At 37.6% G+C, this 10000-nt stretch overlaps 1 pseudogene; it reads left to right on the top strand.

The window, feature by feature from the left end:
- LOC135208629 (uncharacterized) overlaps positions 1-10000 on the top strand; it is a 794601-nt pseudogene that overhangs the window by 19980 nt on the left and 764621 nt on the right.

Below are 10000 nucleotides of genomic sequence, written 5' to 3'. Positions count from 1 at the left end.
AAGGAACTTTATGTGGCTGTAGAGAAAGATTCGTAAGTTATTACGTCTAACGCTTAACAAATTGTCTATGAACAAAGGTCTGTTTTCCCAACATTACCCAGGAAACACCCTATCTAACAGGTAATTTTCCCAACATGGAATATTAATGTAAAGAGCATCATAGGTCGAAAGGCATTGCTGGGAGTCGCCCATCTGCTGTATATACCTCTTAAAATTACTTATGGTCGTAAGGAAGGCCTGGAAAAGAGGGATGCTATGCTATGGTTTCTTGAAAATATCTAGTTTAAGGCACCGTTCCTGGTGCTATGAAGAGGCTGTTATGCCTTAACCCCTGGAAGGCCACTGGTAGTATATCGACGATGAAAGGGTCTATAAGAGAGTAAAGGCTTGGAAAAAATTGCACTCTGCGCCCTAGTGCCTCGTGTACTAATTACTTGTTCGTGAAAGGGAATGTAAATCGTCAGGTAGTATTTATATTTCGAGGGGGTCAAATAATCCTGCTTAACAGCATGAAGAATTTTGTATTTCTGATGAGCCTTGTGCCATAGGATTGCATTGCTCTTGACCTTCAATGTCATTGCTTTGCAAAACTGAGAAAGTGACCAACTTTTAGTTTTCTGTCCTTTAATGGAAAGGTTAATAAGAAAATTAACGATGGTGGCTAGAATTTGTTAAGAAACAACAAATCAAGAAATGACTGAAAACTAGATTTCATAATCTACTAAAAAGAGAAAAATATGAGAAATTTGAAGTTTGTGGTTAGAATACGTTAAAGTAAAGAAATTAATGGTAGTTTACAGACGAAGAAATCTGATTTATAAAAGGTTTATGTGAAGTAATGGAACAGGTGTTTTAGTATTCGATCGATAGATACAGAGTGACGTCAGTTAATTTATACAATAAATCAAATCTGTCAGTCACACGACAGTAGTCAGTCCTTCGATCAAAGTCGCTGGAGTTGTTTTTTGTGCACTTTTTTTCAGTTCAGTGGTTATTCTGAGCTTTCCAGCCTTCTTGATAATAAAATATATATTTTTGTTTTCTGATTATGATCTAATAATCTTTAGTCTTGACTTCTTGGAAGATAATCCCTTTAGCATGCTCTTATACGCTACTATTTTCACTCTGGATTAACCCGAACCTTTGTTGTATAGCTTTGGCAGTTATAATTTTTCTTCATATTTGTTCTCTGTACAAATGGGTCTCCCTTTTTATAATTTCTCTTCTATGGAATTTGTTACGCCAGTTGCTCCCAGTTATATACATTTGGAGATAAAGAGGAAACATCATTACCGTAATTACTCTCTCTCTCTCTCTCTCTCTCTCTCTCTCTCTCTCTCTCTCTCTCTCTCTCTCTCTCTCTGTGCATTTGTTTTGGCTTGGTAAGAAGAAAATTAATATTTATTGCCATCGCCTTTTCATTTTTAGTGTTTGTTTATTTTTTATGAGATTAAATACTTGTCACTCTCCCCTTCTGATTCGATTTTTCCTGTTAAGAAGGAACGTATGTTTGAATTTTAGGTTTGAAAAAAGATATTTGATCCTTTAGTTTGAGTAGGGTGAACCCCTTATCTCTATTTTTTTTCTTATATTTATTTTCGTAAACTGGAGAAAGAATCTCTCTCTCTCTCTCTCTCTCTCTCTCTCTCTCTCTCTCGAAATGAAAAACAACATCGGGTCTCTCTGCCACCCGACTTTTTCCATGTTCTTAGGAATCTCTCTTCCGGAAGAGTTCCCCTGTCTTCCATCCCGCCTCCTACATCCTACCTTATAATACCCCTCCCCTCTCCTCCCTTCTACCTCCTCCCTCCTCCCCTTCCTCCCTCCTACCCTGACATCACGTAATGTCGTTTGTGGAACAGTTATGGTCGTTCAAAGGAGCAATATGTTGAGCGTTCCTCCTGTATGGTTAGTGTCAGACCGGTTGTACTTCTTTTTTACTCTTGCTTGTTGATTTTTTTTCCATTTCCTTGTAGGTTTTTTTGGGGAGGCTTTGTAGATATTCACGATTACCTGGGAGATTTTCCCTCCCTAAATGGGATGGTTTCAGGGAAGGTCAGGATGTCGGTCTTTGCCTTGCCCAACTTGTAGCTGTTGCATCAGGGGTAAAGTCCTGCACTGAAAGATTTATATACATAAACAGACATTCTCTCTCCCTTTCCCTCATGCACACACCTATGTATATATATATATATATATATATATATATATATATATGTATATATATATATATATATATATATATGTATGTATATATATATATATATATATATATATATATATATATATATATATATATATATATATATACACACACAGGATAATGCCGGAGAATTTCCTTCACCAAGGCTTTATCACTGATTCTGCAGTTGAAAGGTAGCCATCGCATTAGGTGTAATTTTGTTTTTTGAGTCCCCTCCCTCCCTCTTTCCAGCCCCCACCCTCCCCTCCAAATAAATAGTTGAAAATGATTTTTGTCGGTATACTGGAACATGTATTGATTTCACATCTTTCTGATTTATATCCCAACCATTGAGTATATGCTGCTCACACCCAAACGGCACATTGGAGGAGCGGTACAAGTACTATTTGTTATGAACTATTTCGGCGTTTCTCTAGTAAATCGTGCAAAGGGAATCCCTTACGTAGCAAGATTATCCGATAAACCCTAGGGTCGCTAAATCATGTATTTCCTGACTTTGCCGTAAACACCCGAGATGCCGAGCAGAAAGAGAGAGAAGATGGCCGCGTTTTGTAGATAGGGGGATGTTATGTATATTTTATATGCTATTTTTTATATAAAGTTAGGTTTTTATTATTATTATTATTATTATTTATTTGTTTTTTTTTGCTCTATCACAGTTCTCTAATTCGACTGGGTGGTATTTTATAGTGTGGGGTTCCGGGTTGCATCCTGCCTCCTTAGGAATCCATCACTTTTCTTACTATGTGCGCCGTTTCTAGGATCACACACTTCTGCATGAGTCCTGGAGCTACTTCAGCCTCTAGTTTTTCCAGATTCCTTTTCAGGGATCTTGGGATCGTGCCTATTGTTCCTATGATTATGGGTACAATTTCCACTGGCATATCCCATATCCTTCTCATTTCTATTTTCAGGTCTTGATACTTATCCATTTTTTCCATTTCTCTCTCTTCAACTCTGGTGTCCCATGGTATTGCGACATCAATGCGTGATACTATCTTCTTGATTTTGTCAATCAACGTCACGTCTGGTCTATTTGCACGTATCACCCTATCTGTTCTGATACCATAGTCCCAGAGGATCTTTACCTGATCGTTTTCTATCACTCCTTCAGGTTGGTGCTCGTACCACTTATTACTGCTAAGTAGCTGGTTTTTCTTGCACAGGCTCCAGTGGAGGGCTTTTGCTACTGAATCATGCCTCTTTTTGTACTGGTTCTGTGCAAGTGCCGGACATTCGCTTGCTATGTGGTTTATGGTTTCATTTTTCGTATTGCACTTCCTACATATGGGAGACATGTTATTTCCATCTATCGTTCTTTGGACATATCCGGTTCTTAGGGCCTGATATTGTGGCGCTGTTATCATTCCTTCAGTTTCCTTCTTGCGCTCTCCCCTCAGTAGCCATTGGCATGTGTCATCGCTGGCTAGTTCTTTAGTCTGTCTCATGTATTGTCCGTGCATTGGTTTGTTATGCCAGTCCTCTGTTCTGCTTGTCTTTCTCCTGTTTGTATATTTCTGGGTCTTCGTCTACTTTTATCAGTCCTTCTTCCCATGCACTCTTGAGCCACTCGTCTTCACTGGTCTTCATATATTGCCCCTGTGCTCTGTTCTCGATGTTGACGCAGTCCTCTATGCTTAGTAGTCCCCTCCCTCCTTCCTTTCGTGTTATGTATCGTCTGTCCATATTTGCTCTTGAGTGTAGTGCTTTGTGTATTGTCATATGTTTCCTCGTTTTCTGGTCTATGCTGCGAAGTTCTGCCTTCGTCCATTCGACTATTCCTGCGCTGCATCTGATTACTGGCACTGCCCATGTGTTTATGGCTTTTATTATATTTCCGGCGTTGAGCTTTGCCTTGAGTATTGCCTTGAGTCTCTGCATATATTCTTTCCTGATCGTGTCCTTCATCTCTTGGTGTTTTATATCCCCTTCTTCCATTATTCCCAGGTATTTGTATCCCGTCTCATCTATGTGTTTGATGTTGTTCCCATCTGGTAGCTTTATCCTTTCAGTCCTTGTTACTTTGCCCTTTTGTATGTTGACTAAGGCACATTTTTCAATTCCAAACTTCATCTTGATGTCCCCAGATACTATCCTTACAGTCTGGATTAGGGTATCTATTTCCTTGATGCTCTTACCATACAGCTTGATGTCCATGAACATCAGATGGTTAATTCTGTGGCCTCTTTTCTTGAGTTGGTACCCAGTATCCATCTTCTGCAGTACTTTTGCCATGGGAATCATGGCTACTACGAAGAGAAGTGGGGACAGTGAGTCGCCCTGGAAGATCCCTCTCCTGATATTAGCTTCTGCTAGTCTTATTCCAGAGCTTGTAAGTATTGTATTCCAGTTGCGCATTGTATTTTTGAGGAAGCTGATGGTGTTTTCCTCTGCCCCATATATTTTCAGGCATTCTATTAGCCATGTGTGTGGTACCATGTCGAAGGCTTTCTTATATTCTATCCATGCCATGCTTAGGTTGGTTTTCCTTCTCTTACTGTTCTTCATTACCATTTTGTCTATCAGGAACTGGTCTTCTGTGCCCCCACACTTCCTTCTGCAGCCTTTCTGTTGGTGGGGGATGGTGTTTGTCTCCTCTAGGCAGTTGTATAGCCTTTCGCTGATGTTACCTGTTAGTAACTTCCACATTATTGGTAGGCAGGTGATAGGCATGTAGTTACTTGCTATATTTCCCTTACTCTTGTCTTTTTGTACTAAGGATGTTCTTCATGTGGTCATCCATTTGGGCGCATGGTGATTTGTGATACAATGCTGGAGTTGTTCTGCTATTCTTGGGTGTATGGCCTTGAAGTTTTTGAGCCAGTATCCATGGACTTCATCGGGACCTGGGGCTTTCCAGTTTGGCATTTTCTTTAGTTGGTGTTTGACTGTGCCTGTCGTGATGTCAGTGAATCTTTGTTTAATTCTCCCTGTTTCTTCAGCCTTGACTTCCTGGAGCCATATTGCATGTTTGTTGTGTGATACCGGATTGCTCCAGATGTTTTCCCAGAGTCTTATTATTATTATTATTATTATTATTATTATTTTTTTTTTTTTTTTTTTAAGGAACAGGTGCTTATAACCTTGACAGGCAATGGGGCGCGAGAACACTTTTACGGAAGTTACTTTTTTAAATCTTGAATTCTTAAAAGGCAAAAGGGTTTTAAAAGGGTATACGAAACCCTAAACGGGCGTTTGGGATGCTGTTACTTAAACGTCGACTTTAATGGTAAAAGCTGATTTAGCTGGGAAGATCAACCTTAATTCTTCCCCCCATCCCCCCCCCCCCTCTCTCTCTCTCTCTCTCTCCTAGTGGAAAGATGTTTGCGTCGGCATCCATTTATGTAGTGGGACAAATGGACGAGCAACGCCACTTAAAAAAGTTCTTACCCGTACGGTAATATATTTTCCCATGGTGGTTGTGTTGTGTACACCGGTTCTTGACAGAGCTATCACGAGTGGTTTTTATATCGTGTATCGTTCGGGCGAATTGCTTGTTTGTATCATGGTGCTTTTCTTCGAGGGGTATATATGTATGTATACATTATATGCGTATATTTATATATATGTATGTATGTATATATGTAATATATATTTTATTATGTCTATAGTGCATGTATGTATATGTATATTATTAATAATATATATATATATTATATATATATATATATAATATATGAATATATAATAATATATATAATATATATATATATATATATTATATATATAATATATATATATATATATATATATATATATATATATATAATATATATGCACTTGTTGGATAGGACAGATAATCTAATGCCCTTCTCCAACAAGTGTCTGCTGGAAACCATGAATAGCTCCAAGAAACAGTTGGGGGTTAAACCTCCGAGGAACCGGTAGACCCTTTCTTGAAAGAAGGCAGAAAAATAAACGAAAGTAGGAAGAGATATCCAAAGTTTCGCAGCAAAAAGATGGACATTCGTTAGTCCTTTCTCACCAGTGATGACAGATAAGTGCTTCATCAAAAGATATCAATAAGTTAGGTTTCCTTTAGTCTGAAGAATTTAAGCTTTGTAAAAAAAAAAATTATTGTGCCGGCTTTGTCTGTCTGTCCTCCTTCCGCCTTCAGATCTAAATAACTACTGAGACTAGATGGCTGCAAATTGGGATTTTGATTATCCACCCTCCAATCATCAATCATAACAAATTGCAACCCTATAGTCTCAGTAGTTTTTATTTTATTTAAGGTTAAATTTATCTATGGATCGTGCACCTGGCAGCGCTTTCCGAGGCCATGGGACTCAACCTCACTCTGCCGCATCTGGTGAGCAATTGGAGAAGTGCCTGTTTACAGAAAACTCGGTTGGGGCGAAGAAACTTCGGCGCATTTTTTATTTGTTATAATTTTGTCTAAATGATTTAATTTGTTACTTCAAGCATTTTTTTTTACTAGACTTTTTCGCCCAAAACCTCCTCTCTTAAAAGTAATCGATCACGTGAAGAAATAACTTAATTTGACAAAAGTAACGTAATATTCAATGGATTTTATTCTAATTTATTTAAAATCTATTTCTGTGATAAATCATTCATCAGGTGTAATGTGTCATTCAGAAAAAATTGACACAATAGAATCACAAATTTCATTCGAGATTAGGTTAAAATGGCCAGTTTTTCTGTTTGATTGGAAAATATACTTAATATAACTTTCCTCTCTTCAAATGATCAAATATACAATCTCCCAGATGACGTAAAATCGTAAATGATATATTTTTTGTCTTTTAAAGTGGTCAGTTTATATGATCTAGATATTTAATTGTACGTTGAGGTACTTTATTCCTGACGTTTAGTTCCGTCTTAATGTCATTTTCTGGATTCTCAGATGCAAAAGAAAACTGGTCTTGAGAAGTCTCCATTCTTTGACTAAAGAAATAGCCGAGTGATTCTCATCGAATGGGAATGACCCCGTGTTTGTCTTCGTCTCCCATTCGCTGTTCGTGGTAGAAGAATTACTTGTCGACGACCGGGGAAAGAGAGCAAACGAGAACAAGGAAGAAAATGCTCTCTGTGGAGCCACCTTTAGAAGAAAATGACCAGCTCGAGATTCCCTTGTGGTTAGACATAAGTCTTTAAAAGCTCTCTCTCTCTCTCTCTCTCTCTCTCTCTCTCTCTCTCTCTCTCTCTCTCTCTCTCTCTCTCTCTCTCTCTCTCAGTATAAGAGGTTGTGCAATGGGGTTGCTTTCTTTATTTTTCTATTTGTCATTTTAGTCCCGAATGGAGCTGGTTTATAGAAATATGATTTATTCAGTTTTTATCGTGGTTAATCTCTCAGACGGTAACGGCTGTATATGGTGGTTATGTAAGTACAGTATTCGTATTTATATGCTTTACGTTTTCAAGTCTGTAATTGTGTTTATACGCAAGCACGCTCACTCACATATGTATATATATTATATTTACACACACACACACACATATATATATATATATATATATCTATATATATATATATATATATATGTATATATATATATATATATATATATGTGTGTGTGTATGTATGTATGTATGTATTTAGATACAATATATGTTATAGATATTTTAAATATGTATATACATATACATTGTACATATATACTTATCGAATCTGCTAATTTAAAACGATAAAAAACATGTGTATGAACACATCCGATTAAATTGTCTAGATTTAAAGGTGCCTAACAATACTAAGGAATGTAAATACATAAGGCATATAGGGCAAAAAGTTACCTCGAACTAAAGGTAGAAATCAGCGAAAATGAGTTGGGAAACGCTCAGGTAGCACGAAGCTTACGCCCTGGTAGTTTTATCTCGGATCTCCGTAGTATACCGTTGCTATAGCTTTCATTAAGCGCAAGATCGTCGCATTTTTACCGGCCCTAACAGCACATCGGCGTTTTCCCTTCCATTTTCGACCATCCCGTAATCCGCCTTTAGGACTTAATCCCAATAGAAAGGTTTGTGACGATTTCCGAAGCCTGTTCGTAAGGGTAGGTGCTACGCTACAGTTTTGTTAGCAGATAATGAAGACTAGCATATGTCCAGGTTTATGTTCTTCGAGTATAAAGATGGGTTAAGATTTTTAGAATTGTTGTTTAATATTTTGTATAACAATAAGAAATTCATTGAAAATTCTTCCAGCTATCAGTGTTAATTTTCTGTGTGAGGATAACGGGTATAATTTATAATAATGGGTTAGCCCAACTCTTCACATGAAACATTAATACGTGCATTTAATGTAATGTAAAAATGCCGTTAGGCAAATGCTTATTTTGAAAGCAGCTTCCAGTAGAGACAAACCACGTTTAAATATGGTTCGTAGTCTGGAACAAATTACTCATGAGTTGCCTAAATTCCGGTAACTCTGTAGACTTGCGATAAATGGGATTTGTGAAGCCAGCAGTAAATAAATGGTGGGTAATAAGTATTAGACAGGATATTCAAATCGGGAAATACGTGGGTTTCTCTAGCTTTTTTTTTTTTTTTTTTTTTTTTTTTTTTTTTTTTTTACTCTGAAAGCATTTTCCTTAAATGTTGCAATAAGCTTTTTTTTTTTTTTTTCAACAACTTTCACTGAATGTTTTTTTAAGTTCTTCAGCACCTCTCTAGGTTTTCTGGATGTTTTTTTTAAACTGAGCAGCATCCTTCTCTCCCACATCCACCCTCGATTTAGTCATACACAGAAGGCTACTCGCATAAAACTCCCTCGATTTAGAGGGACTTTTTGGTGGGTAACCCTGTGCGTATAGCTGACCTGATCTGCGTGTATCTTGCCGGTCTGTCAGTGGCAGGCTCAGCCGAAATTCGAAATGGTTATGCTCTTGGAAAGCAGGGAGTGACTATTTTCTTATTTTTCTTGGCACTGAAGGGGTTACGTTTCTTTCCTTTCTGTTTTCTGCGGAAAGATGTTTTGCTGTCGTATAAGAATTAGTGGGAGTAAATACAGAACTATTTTTATCTATAGTCAACCAGCTTCAAAATATTTTTACTGGAGTTCAGTAACCAGGCCGGATCCACTGTTTATTGTTATTTACTTTGTGTAGGTCAGTCGTTTTTTTCATTTCATTCTAAATTTGTTTTGTATGTTTAACCTCTAAGGGAGCGACAGAGTTTTTTTGTATAGCGATAATATAATTATTCTAGCGTCGTTTAGATATTTAAAACTTTTCAAATAACTTTTTGTTTCCTGATGTCAAAACCACATTTAGTATATAATCTTTTATGTTGTTTGATGCGAGCACTTTTAATTTTGATATGCAGTGTTCTCTGTTTTATTTCTTTACATTTGTCAAAGCATATCCTCAGGGTATTATCAACCACCTACTCTTCTATTGCTCTCTTATGCCTTGTCGTTAGTTCTAATGGACACTGTCTCCCTCAACTGTCAGATAAAAAGAGAAAAAACAGTGAGGTTCTTTTTGGTCCAAAGAGTACTCGGGTGACTAGGCTGGCTTGCCTCTGCTCCCCAGCTCCTCTCCTTCCTTCAGGTCTCCTCCTCATCCTCCTCTTCCTCACTCCTTCCTTATCCTCCTCCGATATACTCTCTCCCTACCCCCTCCACCCTTCACTACTGACCTAAGGCTCTCAGTTCAGGGGAGAATCTTTTTTCGCGTCCTTCTTGTGCAAGAAAAGCTCTGATGTGTCTCAGTGCACATCAAGGAAGCAGTAAGTTGCATTCCAGAAATGTTTTTCTTCCAATTTTGGCAAGGGGTCACTATGGGGCTTTTATAGTTAGTTCTTCTTTTTATTTTCATTAGTGTTTGTTGGCAGAAT

Source organism: Macrobrachium nipponense, chromosome 35 (assembly GCF_015104395.2).
Source record: "Macrobrachium nipponense isolate FS-2020 chromosome 35, ASM1510439v2, whole genome shotgun sequence".
Taxonomy (NCBI): domain Eukaryota; kingdom Metazoa; phylum Arthropoda; class Malacostraca; order Decapoda; family Palaemonidae; genus Macrobrachium; species Macrobrachium nipponense.
This window is presented reverse-complemented; position numbering and strand designations above follow the sequence as displayed.